This window comes from Ptychodera flava, chromosome 22 (assembly GCF_041260155.1).
Source record: "Ptychodera flava strain L36383 chromosome 22, AS_Pfla_20210202, whole genome shotgun sequence".
Taxonomy (NCBI): Eukaryota; Metazoa; Hemichordata; class Enteropneusta; family Ptychoderidae; genus Ptychodera; species Ptychodera flava.
In genome coordinates, this window is record NC_091949.1 from 25,193,383 (window position 1) to 25,217,266 (window position 23,884).

The 23,884-nt window shown below is 36.6% G+C and overlaps 1 protein-coding gene across 1 annotated transcript in view; it reads right to left on the reverse strand.

Annotated features, from left to right (window-relative positions):
- LOC139123043 (prolactin-releasing peptide receptor-like) overlaps nt 1–23,884 on the reverse strand; it is a 45,543-nt gene that overhangs the window by 6,293 nt on the left and 15,366 nt on the right. The gene's annotated exons all lie outside the window — the stretch shown is intronic.

The window sequence follows — 23,884 nt, forward strand, 5'->3', positions numbered from 1 at the left end:
GGCATTTGAACTAGGAACTCAGAAATAGAAACGAGAAAAGGATTTCGTTTTCAAGAGAGATTTACTCGTAATCATATTTGAAAGTACGTCGATCTATAGGCCATTAGAGGAACGTTTTGCAGTAGATAATCTGTAAAACCTTAAATATATGTAGTTCTGTTCCCCGCGTAATCGTAGTCCCAGCATGCACTTGTAATATGTCTACTAATTCACAGACATTCTAATTCTTCTTCTTGGTGGTAAAGGGAAAATAACTTCCGATCGACAAATGTTTCATAGTTGAAAATGTTCGTCTGAGGTTAGACAAGGTTAGTAATATCACAGAGTAACATAGACAGAGTCACAACGCTTGCATGCCTTTTGTTCCATGGTCGTCTCGGTAGACTATTGGCTTTTCATATTAAAATGAGCTCCAAAGGTGTTAAACTTTTTGGAGGCTTTGTTTGTGGTTGATAATTACACGCGATTATGCAAAAATACGACGAGATGGCATCGTACTGCCAGTCGCGCAGCAACCATAGTTACTTTGTGAGCTCTCAGGCCAGAAACACTGCTTCACGCCAATCAAAACATAACACGCCAGCAGTTTCATAAACATGTCCTTCCTTGACGCACGTGTAAAAGAGGGTATGACTGACCGTAAACCATTGAGTAAAAGCAGACAGTATCGATAAAAGACTTTCAAATTTGGTTCAAACACACTCATTATATATTCATAAAAATATGAGAGGAATTTTTAAAACGGTAAAACTCATTTTCCTGAAGCTCAAAACACTCCCGTTTTCGCCAGCACGTCAATTCTGCTCAGCACCACACGACAACAACAACACAAACTTTGCCGAACATACCTTCGCTTAACAATTGGCGAAAATCAGAAAATTACCGAAGGATTCATGGTCGACACTCTTCGGAAAAGAGAGGCGAGAGCAACCTGAGGCGAGGCGAACATGGATGGGTTACGTAACCGCTTCACGCCTTAAACAATACCCGTTGTCACTCTATCCATGTTTCTCTATGGTAATATGGGAAATGATTCGTTGGTGCGACTGGGAAATCCGGTAACACTCTGAATATCATGAGGATATAGGATGTATGTATCATTAGGATGTATTGAATTACTGATTTTGCCATTTTCATAGTAACCATGACGACATTTCCACGGTAAGTTCAGATTGCATGAGTCCGGCTTTCCATAGAAGCGACCTCTCCCCAGGGAAGGGTGCTCTCTTTAAAAGGGTCCGGCTTGGATAACAAAATTCTTGACGGCCACAACGACGACACCGTCAGAGTCGACAACTCTCATATGCCAGAGGCCACGTGGGATTCTCTTGATGGAAGCACCGCGCGAGTCACGACAGGGAATGAAACGCCGTCTGGCGAAACAACATTCGCCACGGACGAAAATACTCCCGCCGTCGGTAAAAAACGTTCACATCTATAGAGATGGAATTCTCGGAAGCGTGATAATCTTCGGAAGAATGATGTAAATTTTACATATGTAGCCAATTCGAACATTTGGTATATACTATATACCTATGATGTAACTTTTTTGATTGCAATGCAGTGCATCCCTTTCAACGTGGAATGTATCTAAGCTCGCTGCTGATGTTCGAGCCGATGTTTTGTTATCGTTGGTAATTTATTGAAGTACTGCTGTAATTTTTTTCCGGAGTCCTCTTTAGCCTAGGGTATATACACTGTGCTAATGTGTAGTTATTAAATTAATTATTGTCATTTTTCCGAAAGCTAAGCAAAAATGTGATGGGATATTTAAATAGTGTTGCATATTTAATATGACCTGCTATCGTTCCAAACATTATCTGTACACTACTACGAATGTTTAGGGAAAACAGGATGAGAGCCTGGAGAATAGAAAAGAAAGATAAATGAATCCTTAGTCAGACGCTGCTCTAGAAACCGAATTTTTGAGGTTTCTGTCAAAGTTCGCGCCATCAGAGGACCTGAATAGATCAGCCAAATAGCTGTCAACTATGCAGGGAGACATTAAGCGTTGGAGAAGATAGCCTTTATTTCTCGGAAATTGTTAAAGTCTTTCTGTGGAACGTCTTGCGATTTGCGAACTGTTCGTGGAATTGCGTATTCAAACAATCTAACCTTTTCCTCACCCTTTTGAGCTTTACAGAAAGGTTAAGGCACACATTGAGGATTCCAAATGATAAAGTCTGTAATCAAATAAAGGTATATCATTTTCACTCATGAATATCGACCACAAATTCCTAGTAAAATTTAATGAATGACCTTTTCACTTTCAGTAATGATGCGACACAGAAAGACTGATAAACAAGAATTCGGTAGATTTGTTCAATTTATGTGTTCGATATTACATTTATGGTTGTATTTCACTTTTAGTTTTATCCGATAATTTTTAGTATGATTACTGTTTACGACAATTCGAGGTAAAATGGCATTGCGATCGTTTTCAAACATTGCAAAAATGCACCAGGCTTGAAAACGAAGAAAAATTGTTACAATAAAGATATTTTTATTCTTAGATACACATTCAGATCATGCGGTTTGCACTGTAAGAAATCGAAGTCAGAAACCTGGACCTGGAAAACATGATAGCCAACTACCCGTGTGAAGAACCGCACTTCTTTCAGCCAATTTAAATTGAAATCACTCCACTGGGTTTTGGATTTTTAAACATATCTAATAAAAATGTGAGTTTGTATCCCCGTTACCTGTTCAGTTACCTAACAGAAACCACTCGCAGAGGAATATATTAGGAATCTTGCCAAAGGAAATGTTAAGATTTCTACTTAAGTCAGCTTCCTATGAAAGCCCATAAGGTACTTTTCGGAAGACAAGAATAAATATTATCTCGTGCGCAGCTCTCTGCTTGTTTGAAAGCAAAAGTTTACCAAGAAGTCATGGAAACCCCATTAATTCAAAGGATGAGACTTTCAATGTGATGGGAAAAAGGCACTGCTTTCTCATCTGTTCTAATTATCTTTCTGTTTTTGTCGTCTTACTTTTACCTATAACTTATGCAATCACGCTGTGAAAATAACAATTATTTGGTACAATTCTGGGTAGTCTTTCCACCTTGAGGACAATTTTTCGCAGGCACGATGAACGTAAAGCATCAGCGGGATGCAAGCGGCAGATAATATCTGAAATCTGTAGTTTCAGTAAAATTAAGGAAAATTGAAAACAGAAAAAAAAAAGAATAGCTTCCTAATTATCGACGTTTAAGAGAAATTACCAGCCCAAACCAAAGACGCTAAATCCTCCTAATCTCTCTTTTTCACCAAGGGCATAAACATATTATTCATATCCTTCCCCGTTCCCTCAAGTTTCGGCTCATAATTCTCAACAAAGTTTTGTGTGACGTCAGTCGGGCCCAGTTGGAAGCGAAACCAGAGAAAAATACCACACTCTCTTCCCTTTCAGTCTGAACTTTCTTTACTGTAGTGGCATTTACATGTACACTTAAAGGGCAGTCGCCATGACAACAACATCTACCTTCGTTGCTTGCTGTGTGGGTTTACATTTGAGTGGCTTAATCGTTTCTATGTCCAATAAGCTGCATTAAAATGTTCCCTATCGGGAAGAACATCAAAAACACCGATACATACAAAGAATCAGTGCAGACATGAAAGATTTGTATTTCTCGTCACGGTAAAGTTTGACCAGTAAGATTTTTAAGACGTTAGGGATATCAAACTTAATGATTACCGGTACCTTTCACCGTCTTTAAGTATATTTTCAATTACAGTAACAACAGCCTTAGACTGCTAATAAAATGTTAAGGTTATTTGAAAATAAGTGAGATGGTAGGCTTGTAAAGCAAATGGATTTGTCTATTGTGTGTAGGTGAAAACATTGGAAAAAGAAGGAAAGAAAGAAACGAACAATCAAACAAGCAAGGACAGAAAAAGATAGAGAGGCAGGTAGGCAACCAGGCAAACAAACAAACAAACAGACAGAACAGTTGGACATACAGAGAGACAAAAAGACAAAGGGAGATAGAACGACATACGAGAAGAAAGACTGACAGACAGACACGCAGACAGTCAGCCAGATCAGTCAGTCAGAGGGATCGCAATGTATGTACTAATATATTAGCCTATAGGAGAGAGAGAGAGAGAGAGAGAGAGAGAGAGAGAGAGAGAGAGAGAGAGAGAGAGAGAGAGAGAGAGAGATCTATGTCAGTTGTTTGGCTCATTAAGAATAAGAATTCTTGTAGGCCTAACGCATATTACTACACTCGCACCGTGTTTTTCTTAAACCAACATCATTTTGTCTCCTGGATACGTTGATCGCAAACAGTTTACCAGCCAACAGGGTACAAGAGACCTCCGCTGTAACGCTGTATTCAATGGCCTGCTAACGCTCATTATCGATCTTGGTGTCCCGTACACATGAGACACCAACGATAAGCCAGAAGGAAATGTTGAAAGTAGAACGACACTATGCATTACATTTTAAGAATGGTATACCCGCCAGTCGCCACATTATTAAATTCAAATAAAGATTCGACAAGGATTCAAAAAATCCTGAGGACATGGTTGGAGAATTTCGCGACAATATGTCAAACGAAATAATAGATTCTTACAATCTTCTTTCTCGAGAATCTGCTATGCGTATGAGCGATGTACATGAAAGAAAATGTCCTTTAACCTCGAAGGCAGTGAACATATTTTATTCGAAACATTATTAATATTTAATAATTAGACCGAATATCACCTTTTTCCTCATATCGCTTAAAAGAGGTTCGTCTTGTGAAGGTCAATAAAAGATATCTCGAGGGCTTTTTGTGAAAATCATATACGTATATATTTCTTAGGGTTCTTTTGAAATTATATATGACTGACGCTAGTGTACAGACGTGTTCTCCCCTATTTGTCTCCTAAAACCTAAATCGGTGGCATATTCAACTTCAAATCATTGAAATTTCATGAAGTCATATTGTCTGCATCATACCACGCTGTAGTTAAGGTAGAATGCACCTCGAATTCGGGGACAGATATTCGGACACTCAAACTTTTTCAAGTCGTTTCTGATCTACCACTTGTGGGGGTTCATTTTGAAGTAAAAAAACACTTCCACCATCTTAGCTTTTTGAAAATTGATTTTTTTAAAATTTTTCTCTATAGCGTTAATACAGGGATGGCGGCCATTTTGAATTTCAAATATCGATAAATCTTTGGTAATTTGTTTCTCTAGTACCAAAATTTGCACGGTGAACCCCCGATTTTTATTCTTGATTTTGAAAGTGAATGGTAAAAGATTCCTTGAGGAAAATTTTAGCAAAAGTTTATGTCTCTTATTTTCGAGGCGCATATACTGCTTTAATGAATGACAACTATTTTGAATCGAAGTCTGCTTGTATCATATGCCTTTCCAAAATGTTTGATTGTCAACAAAAGGAACTGATTGATTTGAATACTGATGATGATGATAATGTACCCAATGAATAAGGCTCGAAATCAAAATTACTTGTCGAGACTGCTAAAAAAATGCATGTACAGGCAAATAGATGTTGCATTTAAGCAAAAGGCAATCGTACCTGGAATCAAACCCTTGAAGATAGATAAAACCAACGAAAATAGATAAAACCTATGAGTCATCACGTCATCCCTAAAAAAATGTTTCTCTGAACCCGAAATAATAGTGACCTCCTGCTATGTCCTCTGCACACGTCACGAATACAACAAACATCAACACACGACGACCACAAACATAAACCATACATTTAAATGTATAGACAGTTCTTAATGTGAAACATACGGTGTAAAATATTTCTTTTATACCACTGTGAAGTAATACTTGAATAAAAAGTGAAACTTAAAAGAGGTTCGTCCTGTGAAGTATTTCCAGAAAATATATCGTCCTGTGAAGTATTTCCATAAAATATATCTCAAGGGCTCTTTGTGAAAATCATATATTTCTTAGGGTGCTTTTGAAATTATGTATGACTGAGGCTAGTGTACAATGTACAGACGTGTTCTCCCCTATTTGTCTCCCAAAACCTAAATCGGTGGCTTATTCAATTTCAAATCATTGAAATTTCATGAAGTTATATTGTCTGCATCATACCACGCTGTAGTTAAGGTAGAATGCACCTCGAATTCGGGGACAGATATTCGGACTCTCAAACGTTTTCAATTCGACTGCTAAAAAATGCATGTACAGGCAGATATATGTTGTATTTTAGAATATATAACAATGTTAGCAAAAGGTAATCATACCTGGAATCAAACCCATGGAAATAGATAAAACCAATGAAAATAGATAAAATCTATGAGTCATCACGTCATCCCTAAAAAGATGTTTCTGTGAACCCGAAATGATAGTGACCTCCTGCTATGTCCTCTGCACACGTCACGTATACAACAAACACCAACATACGACGACCACAAACATAAACCACTCATTTAAATGTAGACAGTGCTTAATGTAAAACATACGGTGTAAAAGTTTTCTTTTATACCACTGTGAAGCAATGCTTGAATAAACAATTCAGGCATTCGATCGGAGATGTTCGTCGCAGTTATTTGAAAGACCACATCGCAGAATGTACTGCGCATGAACATTACAGTCCATATACCGTAGCTGAATTCGGTATCTGAATTTTAGTCTGTACGAGTAAAGCGTCACACGTATGGACATCAACTGCACCAAATATACAGTGAGTTTTGGGTCAGGGTTAGTGAAGCCAGACGCTGTTACCTCATCCGAGAGACATATACGTTTACTACTTGACGGTAAACAAAACATTTCGGACTCGAGTGCACAAAGATGTTTCTTTTTTCTTGAGTTAATAACCTCTGGAAGTAAAAATTGTATAATTATGTTTTTAACAATCACATTTTTTCTCTCCTTCACAAGACTTACAGTAGGCAATCTTATCATGGGAAAATTTTCGAGGATGCGAAAGTAGATAAAAATAAAGGAATATGGCGGGGGAATATAGAAACGACGGGATAATTGACAGGTCGTTCATCATTACTTGCGTTGAATTGGTTTTTTTTTTCGTGGAAACACAGAAACCCTGTGGGGAAAACGGTTGGCCAGCTAAAGTGTTTTACTGTTAGTAAGTTTAACCGAGCGTTCTAATTTCGTCAGGCCGTAAAACATATAGCGTACGACGGCGTAGCAGTTGTCAGCGGTCCAATGCAGTAACCTATCACGACTTCGCAAAGCCGGTAGATATAGATGACAGAATTGTCGGCATATTGCTCGGTCCTTTCGCAGTCTCGTGGTACGAAACAAAGACCAAATAAATAAATAAATAAATAAATGAAAATTGCGGGCATGTTGCAAAATTCCTGAATGAAAGGAGTTAAAATATATATTCAACAACGTAGCAATTCTGTAAATATCTACGTTGTTGTGAAAAAAAGCGAAAGTTGCCGGAGTTTTTCGGAGAAAACTCAGAATTTTCCGATTTTCCAACTTAGCGATGATCTGTAACAAAAACCATGCCAAACACTGCCACATAATACTTCCTTCTAGCAGTCATATTACAACCATCAAACCTTGTGGTGACGTAAAATGGTACCGGAATTTGGGTGGAAACAAACCAATTTACGTGGTCCATAGGATGAGGTGACGTAAAATGGTACCGGAATTTGGGTGGAAACAAAAGAATTTACGTGGTCCATTGGATTACATGACTATACCGTTTGTCTTGATTCAAATAGCGCCTCTTTTGACTTCTTTGTCTTCAAAACTATATACTAAAACATTGGGAATTCGTGTAGCATGACCACAGGCTAGATAACTGATCATTTTCTATCATTATCTCTACTCTTATATAGATACATGTTTCTTCCAAAGAAGCCGCTCAGTGTCGCTATGATAATTCAAACATACAGTAGGTATCTCAAATGCCTGCGTAAATTGTACTCAAATGATTTCGAATCCATTTGACTGAAATTACATCCCGAAAAGTTCATCTAAAGAGCTTCTGGAACGAGAGCGGGTACGTCTTAACACTGAAGTGTAACGCAGACATGTGCAAACTTTAAAAACAGTTTGAAACTTTCAAAAAACAGGTTCAACTTGGTGTAAAATCATCGAAAACAACCTTCGTGCCAGTTTTCATAACCGTTAAGAAAAACTCAACAAACCTCGCCTCGCTAACGTTTTTTTCGAGATTAAAATTAAACATGGCGTTCAAAATTTTTTTCAGACTAGGGTATTTCATTTGCCACAGGTCGTCGGATTCACTGAAATCCATCTTCATTATAACCCATTCTAGATTTGATAGGCAGAGTGAGGGACCAAAAACACTGCTGCTCCGAGTCTGCAGCAACATACACGGGTGTCGTCAGCATTGTACTTACGCACAACAATTCTGATACACTGATCAGAAATTATTTGCATTCAAACAATGATAGATAGTCATATAATTACATAGTCTTGATCTCGCAAACGACGAATGGCTTCATTGCCGTGGCCAAATAATCTCTTACTAGACTCTGCCGGATTGTATTACACATCTTGAATCAAGCTATGAGAGTTTATTTCAACCCATTGGTTAACGACTTTAATCACAGACAATAAATATAATGCGGTATAATTATATATAATAATCTAATATAATAAATAAAATATAATTAAGTAGGGTAATAATATAATGCTGAGACAATTTCTTTTCTCCATGCTATGTTAAGTTATGATACTCCATCATCTGTGTCCTAAGTTTCATCGTACAGCAAGTGTCGGGTATATAGGAAAGCGGAGTCCCATAACATTGATAAGGAATCAAATAACTTTTTGTGTCATTGGACGCTACTTGACCTTTGACGTCACAACAGTTTTATGTAAAAAATTGGAAAACGAAACAAGATTCAGGACATTTTCAGAAAATGAACATCTAATGATCATACAGTAAATTATAGTCACTCCAAAATATTTGAGTTTATGTCACATTATACTATGAAGTACATAATGAATACACGTGCACTGCACTGTGCAGGTTAAATTTTCGTTCTCAGTGTAGACTCAGCCGAAGCGTTGAGCGCGTTCATAGTGCATACGATCGCGCGAGACAGTGTACGATTGTATTACCCCTATTTGTAACAATCAACCCTATTTGTAACAAAATTTAATTTTCAAAAAAACTTTGCCGTATATGATGAATATTAATAAATATGCATATTTGTATGTTTGAGGGCAATTTTGTTTTTTTTTCCTTGTCAAAACCCATTTTTCCGAAACTGCTTTTGTTACAAATTGGTTGATTGTTACAAATAGGGGTGACATGTGTCAACCCTATTTGTAACAATCAACCCTATTTGTAACAAAATTTAATTTTCAAAAAACTTTGCCGTATATGTTGAAATATAATAAAATATGCATATTTGTATGTTTGAGGGCAATTTTCTTTTTTTTTCCTTGTCAAAACCCATTTTTCCGAAACTGCTTTTGTTACAAATTGGGTTGATTGTTACAAATAGGGGTGACATGTGTCAACCCTATTTGTAACAATCAACCCTATTTGTAACAAAACCTAAATTTCAAAGAAACTTGGCCGTATTTGATGAAATCTTGATAAAATATATATATTAGTATGTTCGGGGGCAATTTTCTTTGTTTTCCTTGTTGAAACTCATTTTTCCGAAAATGCTCGTGAGATTAATTTCGTTGTGCAGGTTCCTAGGGATAAGAGCCCTACTCGTAAGATATAATCAAGTCGTGCAGATACATGCCAAAGGTTTGTTTTAGGGCGATTTGCACCATTTTCGGTCAAAAATGTTAAAAATCTTGTTTTCTGACCGAAATCATACTAAACCTATATTGGGTTAACTTTGTTACAAATTGGGTTGATTGTTACAAATAGGGTTGACGTGTCAACCCTATTTGTAACAATCAACCCTATTTGTAACAAAATTTAACCAACTTGAAGCAAAACCTAATGTTCTACAAAACTTGGCCGTATTTTATGAAATCTTGATGAAATGTACATATTAGTATGTTTGGGGCATTTTCTTTGTTTTCCTTGTCGAAACTCATTTTTGCCGAAAATGCCGTTAGATTAACTTACGTTGTGCAGGTTGCCTAGTATAAGAGGCCTACTCGTAAGATATAATCGAGTTGTGCAGATAGGTTTGTTACGGGGCAATTTTCTCCAATTTCGGTCAAAAATGTTAAAAATCTTGTTTTCTGACCGAAATCATACTAAACCTATATTGGGTTAACTTTTGTTACAAATTGGGTTGATTGTTACAAATAGGGGTGACATGTGTCAACCCTATTTGTAACAATCAACCCTATTTGTAACAAAACCTAAATTTCAAAGAAACTTGGCCGTATTTGATGAAATCTTGATGAAATATACATATTAGTATGTTCGGGGGCAATTTTCTTTGTTTTCCTTGTTGAAACTCATTTTTCCGAAAATGCTCGTGAGATTAAATTTCGTTGTGCAGGCTCCTAGAGATAAGAGCCCTACTCGTAAGATATAATCAAGTCGTGCAGATACATGCCAAAGGTTTGTTTCGGGCAATTTTCACCATTTTCGGTCAAAAATGTTAAAAATCTTGTTTTCTGACCGAAATCATACTAAACCTATATGGGGTTAACTTTTGTTACAAATTGGGTTAATTGTTACAAATAGGGTTGACGTGTCAACCCTATTTGTAACAATCAACCCTATTTGTAACAAAAGTTAACCAATTTGAAACTAAACCTAATTTTCTACAAAACTTGGCCGTATTTGATGAAATCTTGATGAAATGTACATATTAGTATGTTTTTGGCAATTTTTATTTTTTCCTTGTCGAAACTCATTTTTTCCGAAAATGCCCGTTAGATTAACTTTCGTTGTGCAGGTTGCCTAGTATAAGAGGCCTACTCGTAAGATATAATCGAGTTGTGCAGATAGGTTTGTTTCGGGGCAATTTTCACCATTTTCGGTCAAAATGTTAAAAATCTTGTTTTCCGACCGAAATCATACTAAACCTATATTGGGTGAACTTTTGTTACAAATTGGGTTGATTGTTACAAATAGGGTTGAGGTGTCAACCCTATTTGTAACAATCAACCCTATTTGTAACAAAATTTAACCAACTTGAAACAAAACCTAATTTTCTACAAAACGTGGCCGTATTTGATGAAATCTTGATGAAATGTACATATTAGTATGTTTTTGGCAATTTTTATTTTTTCCTTGTCGAAACTCATTTTTTCCGAAAATGCTCGTTAGATTAACTTTCGTTGTGCAGGTTGCCTAGTATAAGAGGCCTACTCGTAAGATATAATCGAGTTGTGCAGATAGATTAGTTTCGGGGCAATTTTCCCCAATTTCGGTCGAAAATGTTAAAAATCTTATTTTCTGACCGAAATCATACTAAACCTATATGGGGTTAACTTTTGTTACAAATTGGGTTGATTGTTACAAATAGGGTTGACGTGTCAACCCTATTTGTAACAATCAACCCTATTTGTAACAAAATTTAATAATTTTGTAAAAAAACCTAATTTTCAAAAAACTTGGCCGTATTTGATGAAATCTTGATGAAATATTCGTATTTAGGTCTATATTTTGGGGAAATATGTCGTTTTTCAAAAAAATATGTTTTCTAAAATTGCGAGATGGTTTGTTTTGAAATTTGGTTTCTGGAGATAATTCCTTCAAGACGTATTGAATTGTGCTGATCTATGCACGACTCTTTTTTGGCAATTTCGCCATTTTTGCTAAAAAAAAACGGGTCAAAAATCTTCTTCTTAGAATCTACTCGTCCTATTGCTTTGACATTTTGTATGAAGGTTCCATGTGGTGACGTTTTACCTAATTTCAGATAATTCATCACAGATACGGCCTTGGCATTTGTTTGGATTCATTTGAACCCTCAATGCCGCTGCTTTAATTTATACACTTGTTGTTTATTGTAGGCTCTTGTTGGTTGTTTCGGCAAAAGGGTTTTTATTGCTTCCCACTTATCAAGTTCTTCCAAATATTTTGACGGGCTTTCTTTTTTATCCTTCGTTTTGATATGTGTTGAGCCTAAATGTTGTTGTGAAGATCAAGTCATTTTATGTTGTGAATGTTTGTTTGTTTGTTTTTCTATTTACGGTTTTGAGTATGGTTTCTGTTTGGTTTATGTTGCCGTGCATTCTCTGTCTATTAAGTTGCTTGTGAAGAATGCTACATTTTTTCTTGAAATCGATTGGGTATTGCATGTAGGCGAGTATCTAGAATTTTGCCTTTGATGGGTCCCTTAAAGGTTGGTTTTGGTTGATCCTCTGAGCAGGCATTGGAACGTTCCAGTTGGTTTTGCATTTGTTTTAATATCAAGAATGATTTCTTGGTTTTGCTTTTAGCCCTGAAATATTTCAACGTCGGAAAATGTTGTTTTTTTAGGTATTTCTCAACTGTAAATTCAAATGTTGAATGCATTTCCAGTGTCAGTAGTGTCATGAAGTCTACAACCATTTTAACATTCAAATTGAATATTCGTCAGTTTGTATAACCTGCTGTAGGGAGATTTTCACTGACAATTAACTAGGAGACAGAGACACAGGGTAATTTCCCACTCGATGTTAATGCCGAGCGCTGATGGATAAGTAACCCTATGACCTTTGATGAAGGGATGAGTCAAGTGCATGGCATATTTCGTATCATAAACCTCAAGAGGTAGACTATCATAAACGATGTTATTATCTGCATCGGCCGCACCACTTCTTAGATTCGGAGATTTTCATTCTGAATACTCTTCAGAATCACGTTTCATCTCTACTTTTTATGTTCATAGGGATCACGATAACATTCAATAACATTATGATTACTAAGATCGAGAAGTATCTGTCCCTCGAATTCTAAACAATGCACTTGATTATATTTTTATGATATTCTGAACTACTCGGTTATTTGGGTGACCGATACTATAAGGTCAAATACCAGATCGAAGGTATCTGGAACATAAACGACTCCACTCTCTAACTTTGGACACCGTATGTGTAGTGTCTCACCTATCTGTGCCTGGCTTGGGTTATGAGTAACTACATGATGGGTCCTTTCTGCCTTAATTCCATATGGTTTTCGGCTGCTGAAGCTTGATAAAATTATCGATTTTACGGCATTGTCATTGCTGTACGGCATTATTAGTGGAGTAATACAGAGAAAAATACGACTGAGGAGAAAAAAATATAGAACTCGAGGGCGACGTGATTGAAAGTTTTTAAATTTAAAGTTTGATGATGATTTAAGTTACTATGAAGCATCCTTTACAGAGGCCGACCAAAGTCTCGGTGGCCTGCAGATGGATAGGATAGGCAAAAGAAAAAATTTGTCCTGTTCCGATAACCCGACCTACCCTATTTTTTAGACTGCGACCCTAAACGTTTTAGCAACGTAAACACGGAAGAAACAAAAAGACAGAAAAACCCCGTAAAATCACGTGTTCGTCACCTGATATTTGATTTTTGCTTGGGACGTCGACGTCTTTTATGTAATTAGTCCTTTAATATGAATGATACGCTTTTTCTGGAAATGTTGTGGTAAGTGTTAGATCGCCCTGAACCCCTGAAAAGTGCATATTTAAAAAAAAATATAGGGGAAAAGAAAACCAGCCGACCTAACTGCCCTATTTTGAAACCATGTTATTGGAAGAGCACAATTTATGTTTTAAGTGTTACAAATAGCGTTAACTTTTGATACAAATAGGGTTAGTATGACTTCTGTCAGAAAAGAAGATTTGTTTTGCATTTTAGACCAAAATTAGTGACTGATGCCCCCACCAAATTTTGGCATGTATCTGAAAAACATGATTACCTCTTAGATGGAGGCCTTTTATCCCTAGAAACCTGCACGCCGAAATTTTATCTAATGAGTAGTTTAAAAAAAATGAGTTTCGACAAGGAAAAAATAAAAATTGCCCCAAAACATACTAATATGTACATTTCATCAAGATTTCATCAAATACGGCCAAGTTTTGTAGAAAATTAGGTTTTGTTTCAAGTTGGTTAAATTTTGTTACAAATAGGGTTGATTGTTACAATAGGGTTGACACGTCAACCCTATTTGTAACAATCAACCCAATTTGTAACAAAAGTTAACCCATATAGGTTTAGTATGATTTCGGTCAGAAAATAAGATTTTTAACATTTTCGACCGAAATTGGGGAAAATTGCCCCGAAACAAACCTATCTGCACAACTCGACTATATCTTACGAGTAGGCCTCTTGTACTAGGCAACCTGCACAACGAAAGTTAATCTAACGAGCATTTTCGGAAAAAATGATTTCGACAAGGAAAAAATAAAATTGCCCAAAACATACTAATATGTACATTCATCAAGATTTCATCAAATACGGCCAAGTTTTGTAGAAAATTAGGTTTAGTTTCAAGTTGGTTAAATTTTGTTACAAATAGGGTTGATTGTTACAAATAGGGTTGACACGTCAACCCTATTTGTAACAACCAACCCAATTTGTAACAAAAGTTAACCCCATATAGGTTTAGTATGATTTCGGTCAGAAAATAAGATTTTTAACATTTGCGACCGAAATTGGGGAAAATTGCCCCGAAACAAACCTATCTGCACAACTCGACTATATCTTACGAGTAGGCCTCTTGTACTAGGCAACCTGCACAACGAAAGTTAATCTAACGAGCATTTTTGGAAAAAATGAGTTTCGACAAGGGAAAAATAAAATTGCCCCAAACATACTAATATGTACATTTCATCAAGATTTCATCAAATACGGCCAAGTTTTGTAGAAAATAGGTTTAGTTTCAAGTTGGTTAAATTTTGTTACAAATGGGTTGATTGTTACAAATAGGGTTGACACGTCAACCCTATTTGTAACAATCAACCCAATTGTAACAAAAGTTAACCCCATATAGGTTAGTATGATTTCGGTCAGAAACAAGATTTTTAACATTTTTGACCGAAAATGGTGAAAATCGCCCAAAAACAAACCTTTGGCATGTATCTGCACGACTTGATTATATCTTACGAGTAGGGCTCTTATCTCTAGGAACCTGCACAACGAAATTTAATCTCACGAGCATTTTCGGAAAAATGAGTTTCAACAAGGAAAACAAAGAAAATTGCCCCCGAACATACTAATATGTATATTTCATCAAGATTTCATCAAATACGGCCAAGTTTCTTTGAAATTCAGGTTTTGTTACAAATAGGGTTGATTGTTACAAATAGGGTTGACACATGTCACCCCTATTTGTAACAATCAACCCAATTTGTAACAAAAGTAGTTTCGGAAAAATGAGTTTTGACAAGGAAAAAAAAGAAAATTGCCCTCAAACATACAAATATGCATATTTTATTAATATTTCGACATATACGGCAAAGTTTTTTTGAAAATTAAATTTTGTTACAAATAGGGTTGATTGTTACAAATAGGGGTAATACATACGATAAGGCATTCTCGACACGCTCGACTCTTCTTGTAAAATTGAACGAAAACGTGTATAGTGGTTAATAAGTTATTCACCAAAAAACGGGATTTACGTTCTCAATCCTCGTGTGGTTTGGTGTTGTCCGCGTTTCTGACAATGTCGAGTCTGCTGTGTGGTATTCTCGGACATTAATCTCTGTTTTTCGTGAGTGACCTTATGGTACCAGACACATACATTCAGGAAATTATGGCGGTTGGTGTAAAGGTGGGAGTAAGTTTGCCGGTGTATCTCAGGAAAACCAAGTATTTTGCTATGAATTGTGTATTTCTAGCTGCATAGATTAATCTCCTTTCTTGTTGAATATTGATCAAAGTATGCCGTGTTCAGGTGCCACGGTCAAATTATGACCTCGCTTGTAATTCTGCTCTATCTTCACGTGATGAAGTGTTCTTGCGCTCAGCCCAGAAAATGCTTGGTACGTTTTCCCAGTTTGATATTCAAATATTCAAATATTCGGGCGACAAGGTCGGTGATCAAAGTGAGTAACTGATCCCATGTCTTCGGGGCGAGGCACAATCTGTACTGAAGGTGATTAATTCCTCCTCTGGTCAGAGCGGCCATCTGGAAACACCTATATCGCCCGATGATCAAGGCGAGCACTCAACGATTCTGCGATCAAGGCGAACATTCTACGCGGCGATGACGTCAGTAGGCTACGGAGAAAAGCCCGGGGAATTGGTAGTGATACCTCCCCATTACACTGCTCTTCAAAGTTCAACGCATTTATTAGGTGATAGGCATCAGGTGATAAGATTCAACACCCCTCCCCAACCGTATAAATTCGGGGAAACTCGCTTATCTGACATTGTCCTTGAGCGGACTGCACGTGTCCCCGCCGAGTTAACACCTGATCAAGTTGACATTTCCCACTTTTTCGCTGTGCTGGCGTATCATTTGATCCTCTGAAATGTCAAAGTCACGGAATAGATCGACCAGCGCCCAAGTTTGAATAGTAGTTACAATGATCAGGTTTACAACTGTCTAGCTGTCTATTTATATTTAGTCTGTAGATCCGCTAGACTATGTTAATAGAATTTGATATGAAAGACTGACAGAATGAGTGGCGCTTATGAGTGGCGAGATCAGCGTGGCTAGCCTTGCAATCAATCTACTCTGTATACTCATTGTACATCAGTACTAGTCTACTAACTTTTACCTGTCACAGCAAATCTAGCTTAATGACAGGGGCATGGGAGTCTGAAAAGCAGCTTCAGGCGTCTTCTGTTTGCTACCTCCTAGACAAAAATGTCGGACATCAAGACAGACAACATACCATTAGGGGAAGACTGCATTAACTGTCATGGTACCTGAAATCCGAGTCCTTGCCTGACCAACTCGGGTGACAAACAGAAGACTTTTAATCCCCAATGGTGTGAATGTTCCATTGTTATGTTTATCTAATCCAGCTGGTGCCATATTGTAGTGCCATTGTAGGAAAGGCAGGTCTGTGAAATTGATCCTCTAGGGGAAGTAGGGTATTCCTAAGTTAATGGAGCTTTCTCGTAATGCTATAGCTTACAGTCCAACGTAATAAAGATCTAAAGTCAGCATTGCTTGAAGGCTAATCCCCACAACATCTAAACTCTGTACTGAACCTGTCATTTAAAATCTCACCCCTGATTAGGAAACTTTCATTATAATTTTAACACAGCATGCGTCAACGGATGATAATATATCGTTTGTCAAACTATAACATGTTAATCACGTTATATATGGTAGAGCTTTTGAAATATCAAAATATGAAATATGTTCCTGAGTATTCTTATCCAAAGAGTCACGGGGATATCACGTGATACAATGATCGCATTAATCCCATTTTCAATGATTTTGAATAATCATATTTCGTGAGAAATGTATTAACGTTCGTTTTACGTGGGATTGACAACATTATATTAAATAACAATTTATATCAATTATGATTAGCTATTAATGATAACAGAATTACACCAAGTTAGTAGTCATAGCAACTTGTCTGCATTATCATATCAATCTGTATTAAACAACCGTCAACTGATAATTTTGCCATGGCACGTAATTTGACATTATCTGTAGAAAATTACATTGGTGTTCCCAGTCTGAATTACCGAGCTCTGTGGTAAATTAATGGCACTAAAGGGAGAGTAGGGCCCTATGGTAGTCAGAAGCGGTAAGGTGGATATTACATCGCGCAGTCGCCACCGCATGTACCGACATTTTCCTCGCCGACGGAAATGAACTATTTCAATTATTGATTGTTTGATGAAAAATACTGTAGCGCAATGATTAGGATGCCAGCACGGTGCCAGAAACATTTATTTTTCCACGAACAATAAGATACTCAAAACACTTAGGAACCCGTTAAATACTAGCGGTATTTCAATATGCGTAACAGTATCTGTGTTTTTTCACGCCGGTCAATGACAAGAGAAGGAGACTTCCGCCGACTGTTTCCGTTTCTGGAAATTTCATTTGCGCGTACTTTTTCAAGCTTCTATAACTGTTTTACTTCTAATGCTCCTTTTTATCTCATCCTGTAATTGGGTTTTCGCCTGTTAGACAATGGATTAAGAATGCGCCTCCGGTAAAGATATTCGGGCTCTCAAAGTTTTACAATTCTTTTCTGATATACCACTTGTGTGGGGCTCATTTTCAAGCTCTTGGAGTAAGAAAAATATTTTCACTGTCTTAGCTCGTAAAAGATCGAAAATGGTATTGCTCTACATAAAGTTGACACAGGGATGGCGGCCATTTTGAATTGCAAATATCAGTAAATGTAAGGTATTTGGTTTCTTTAGTACCAAACTTTGCACGGTGACCCCTGATTTTCATTCTGGATTTGGTTAGAGAATAATTTTCATTCAGGAAAGTTTGAGCGAAACTTTAAATCTTTCACTTTCGAAGCGCTTACTACTTGAAATGAAATGATTATGAAGTCAAATGAGCACTGATAATTTGATACTGACAATCAACATTACTATTGATATTGATATTGACACGATGTAAATAAGAAGAAACTGTATAATTATCATGAGTGAAAAATGGGTCGCAGTGAAACTTTTGCAGCTTATGTCGTATTCACTCACCTAATGTATTTTGTCACTCTAAAGAAACATTTTCATCTGTTTGGCGGTATCGGCGCCAAAATTTAAGATACACGTAGAATTTGATTAACTTATGAGAAGAAAATGCAAATTAGAATAGAAAGACATTATAATCGGGTCGGAAGGTAGGGTTCTCATGCACCATTGATGTATTTTTTTAACCTACATTTTTGTAACCCTATGTTCCCAAAATCAAATAGTGTCCCATGGGGTTCATTTGGCGCCATCTTGGCCGCCATCTTGGACGCCATCTTGGCCGCCATCTTGGATTTCGACAATGGGGTAGGGGTCACATATTTACCGCTCGACGGAAACGGAAGCAATAAAATACTACAAACGTTATATTTTTAGAAAGCCAAGATCATGGCCTTTTCATTGATATATAATTTGATAGGGATAAATTATTATTCGAACGTCGATTAGACTATATCGGCCATTGACCGTAAATCGTAAAATTTGCTAAATTTCAAACCCAATAATTAAGTTCCCGTTCCTCCAAACAATTTTTCATAAGGTATTTATATATTTTTTGGAAGAACTTAGTGCAATAAACAAGAAAACAATATTAAAAGTATGCGTCTTGAGATTAAGTGGGTGCATGAGCTTGTTTTCTTAATACGTGGTATGCCACATATCCGTGTGTAATATAAGGGGTAGGGATAATGTTTCCCTTTCTGTTTCGAATCATGAATAATGAAACCATAACAATGTTACATTTTTTGAAAGTGCTGAATCAGGCCTTTCTAAACATTTATGGTTTTATGGGGAAAAGTCGCATATGTCAAAGTTAAAAAGCTCAAACCCTTCAGTTTGTGTCGATTTTAAGTGATTTTTTAAAAACAAAATTATACTATATGGGGTAGGGGTAATGTTTCCCTTTCTGCCTCGAAACATGAATTATAAATGTTATACTGATTGAAAGCTCTGAAATAGGCCTTTCCAAACATGTATAGTTTTATGGGAGAAAGTTGCATATTTGAAAGTTACAAAGCTTAAACCTTTCGATTTGTGTCAATTTTAAGTGAGTTTTTTAAACAAAATTATAAAGGGTAGGGGTAATGTTTCCCGTTCTGCCTCGATTCATGACCCATGAAACCATACAAATGTTATTTTGGTTGAAAGATCGGAAGAGGGCCTTTCTAAATATGTATAGCTTTCTCGGGCAAAATCGCCTATTTGAAAGTTACAAAACTTAAATCTTTCAGTTTGTGTCAATTTTAAGTGGATATTTTAAACAATATGCACAAAAAAGTTAGTCCTTATAGTAGGCCAGGTATCGAAATTATCCCGTCTTAGGCATTTTACCCACTATGATTTTCTGTTAGCTAGTATTCTCAGCTGTCATAATCTGCTTATTTGCCATTTAACTGATGCTGGGTAAGAGTGTAACGACTTGTTTTGTAGGAGGCTTTCACGCCCTCACTAGTAAAATAGGAATGGGTTAGGGGTAACATATTTACCGCTAGTCGGAAACAAAAACAACAAAGTACCATAAACAATACATTTTTAGAAAGCCCAGATAATGCCCTCACCATTGGTATATAACTTAATGGGGATAAATCAATATTCAAACATCGATTAGATTTTATATCGATCATAAAATGTAAATTGTAAAATTTGCTTAATTTCAAACCCAATAATTAAGTTCCTGTTCCTCCAAACAATTTTTACAAGGTATTTATACATTATTTTAAAGAACTTAATGCAATAAATAAGAAAAAAACATTAAAAGTGTGTATCTTAAGATTTATGGGGTGCGTCGATTGTTTTCCTAATATGTGGTATGCCGTATACCCCTCTATAATATACATTTAAGGGATAGGGGTATGGGTCATGTTTCCTCTCCTACCAAACGCAGCAAATAAGGAAGCCACATAAATATCATATCTCTGACACATTAAGGCAGTTGTTATTCTAACAACATATGGCTTAATGTGGTAAACTAAAAAGTATTCAGTGACAGTGGCTTAACTCAAAGTTTATGTTACTTTACTGATATCTACTTGTTGTTATGAACATGAAAAATACTCTTCAAGGCATTAAATACCACTAAAAAAGTTAAAATGATGGTAAATAAAAGACGTTTTACTCATTTCAATAACTCAAACAAGGGACTCAAACAAGGGTACGAAAGTTAACAGCTATATAACAGCTTGGATTTCATCAAAATCGCTTAAATTGATATATCTTTTGGATGAGGCATCACAGTATGTGTATGTTTTCGGGAAATTTCGGCATAAGGCATCAATATGAAAGTACTTTTTAAAGATGTAAACAAGTTCAATACGCATAATTTTAAAAACAATATGTCAAAAATTATATATTTCACACCCACAAACTCTAAATTGGATTTCATAGTCTTCATGCTAAGTTGATATGACAGCAGCAATAATTAATCCCTTTTCTTTAATTGTATCGCAAATGATATATAAGCAATAAAGCACCATTTGAAAGGGATACCAAACGGTTTTAATCGGTAAACAATATATACGCACGAGCTCCACGCTTGTGTATAAGGAGTGAAATGGTCAAAACTGAGTGGTATAATCAACCTTGCTTTATGACATGCCTCGATGTGAGTGCAAATCAGTGCATTGATATGTATAGGAACATTCGGGAGGTTAGCGGGCTTGTGAACGATGTACTGACTCGTTTTCATGGTAACCCTGTCCAGTGAAGCCCTTCGACATTTTCGACGTCAAAGTAGACGCTTAACGCTAGATGTAAAATATCCATGCGCGCACTGCTATTTTGACTTTCGTTAAAATCTGTTTGATGCTGGTCGATAGTGGCAATTTTTTTTTGAAAATGCCCGGCATATAACTAAATATCATATAGCATTAAATGTGAAGAGGCATGTAATAAAAATATTATTGCCTGAATACATGGGTTTATGTGCCTTCGCAGCAGGAGACAATCTGCCCTCCTGGCGTCGGGCAAATTGTCACCTGCTGTCACCTACAAAAGGCATGTATTAAGGCAATAATATATAATATTATGTCAGTATATTTAAACTTGTGATGAAAATAAAAACAGTGTGAAAGAAACCCACTATGGAGATAGGAGTGGCCAACTGTACAGTATATCATAAATATATGCACAGTCACGTGACCGTCTGGGCGAATCAGAGCTCACTATTATTAGTATTGCTTTTAATACCACATGGGAACATGAGAGAATCTTTTATCGCTCAAAACCAATCACCATTAATCCACAATATAGCTTCTCCATACTAAGATAGATGGATCGACAACACTTTACACTCCTTACCAGAAAACAAGAGATCATAACCAATTTGTCGAAGTTATTTTACAACGCAGAACACTATATACTCCCAATGAGGATTACATTTTCGACTGGGTACTAAAATTCAATAGCAATTAAATAATTCTGGAAGTAAAACCCGAAAGCCAAATATCACAGAACACATATAAATTAAGCAACTAAATAGTAAATAGAAGGCGAACAAACACTTTATACACCGGGCAATAAGAAGGCGAGACAAACCTAAGAAAATGACTAAAAGACTTATATTCCCATTGACACCTCAATGTTTAAAAAGCCTTGGAAGTGAATCTATCATTAGTTTCTTATCATAGATGACATTTAGCTAATGTTAGACCCTGACTTCTTTGAAGCATAGACCCTAAAAACGGACGTTTTAGGGTCCATGCTTGAAGACACCATTCCACCAGCATGACCGAATCAGAGAGACCAGATTGATCTAACTTTCGAGTTAGATCAGCCACCAGACAGCTGAGAAAAAAGAAGTCAACATAATCATCAGAGCCAAGCGAGTTAGACAACGGCTTTACACATTATACTCCAAAGAGAGGGCATTCTTACACAATTCACAAAAAGCGTTCAAAAGCTTCGTTAAAGGCATTTTGCGCGATCCCAGGGACTGGGCGTGGCTGGTTGCGACGCGAATGCAAAATATCAGTCATGCTGAATCAAGGTGTAATCAAGTAATAGCTCATTTATAGATTGAGAAAATCCTAATCCCGACAGTAATGATGGAATACAAACGTTATAGAAAGTTGAGAAAATTTGCCATTTCTTTGATTTGTATGTTGTACATTCCATGTTGTACAGTACTGCCTGTACTAGACATGAACAGTTTATACATTGGGCACGTATTCTTTGCTGTTTTTCCATAGTAAGGTCCCCGCAGTCCGAGATAAGTCTTTCAGAACTATAGTGTTAACCATTTTCTTCGATTACTGTAATCTACTCCGATAAATTCCCACCTAAAGCCGCAATTTTCAATCCCAGTTTTCCGCATTAGTGGAGTTCTCCTCCCAATCAAATACCTGGCCAGTACGATGTTTGATTTCTATAACATCAATTACACAAACTGATCTCAACCTTATGTCACCTTTTGCTAATCCTGCAAACAGAATTTACACAAGCGTTTGATTGACGGTCGGTTCAAATCGCAAACGGTCATTGATTCCCAACCCCACTCGAATTTTCTAAAACATTGTCTTCCAGTCGCGTTAGAATTTGAATATAACCACAGATTCGATCGGCAGAAGCTTCGCGCTGACCGCTTGGCAGTCTGTGTGCGTTTTTTGCGGCCGGAAAAAACTAAAATGTGGCAAGTTGTCTAGCGTGTGCCCTCGTATTACCTGTTTGGTGTCCACTGACACAACGAACGCCGCAATTGCTTCACGCCCTTTTAAAGGGGGTCTATTACAGAGAGGTATGTGACATACTACATATTAAGAAAACATGCTCATGCAGCTTCTAAATCCCAAGATATACACTTTAAACATTGTTTTTCTTCTTTATTGCATTATGTTCTTCAAAACATGTATAAAGACCTTGTAAAATTGTTTGGAGGAACAGGAACTTAAAGGGACAAAGTTGCTGTTTGATATGAGATACTAGCTACTTATATTGTTTGGCATGTTCAAACTGAACGAATGGGTGAACGAGGGGTATACGGCACACCACATATTAGGAAAACAATCGACGCACCCCATAAATCTTAAGATACACACTTTTAATGTTTTTTTTTCTCATTTATTGCATTAAGTTCTTTAAAATAATGTATAAATACCTTGTAAAAATTGTTTGGAGGAACAGGAACTTAATTATTGGGTTTGAAATTAAGCAAATTTTACAATTTGCATTATATGTTTGAATATTGATTTATCCCCATTGAGTTATATACCAATAGTAAGGGCATTATCTGGACTTTCTAAAAATGTATTGTTTATGGTACTTTGTTGTTTTTGTTTCCGACTAGCGGTAAATATGTTACCCCTAACCCATTCCTATTTTACTAGTGAGGGCGTGAAAGCCCCCTACAAAACAAGTCGTTACACTCTTACCCAGCATCAGTTAAATGGCAAATAAGCAGATTATGACAGCTGAGAATACTAGCTAACAGAAAATCATA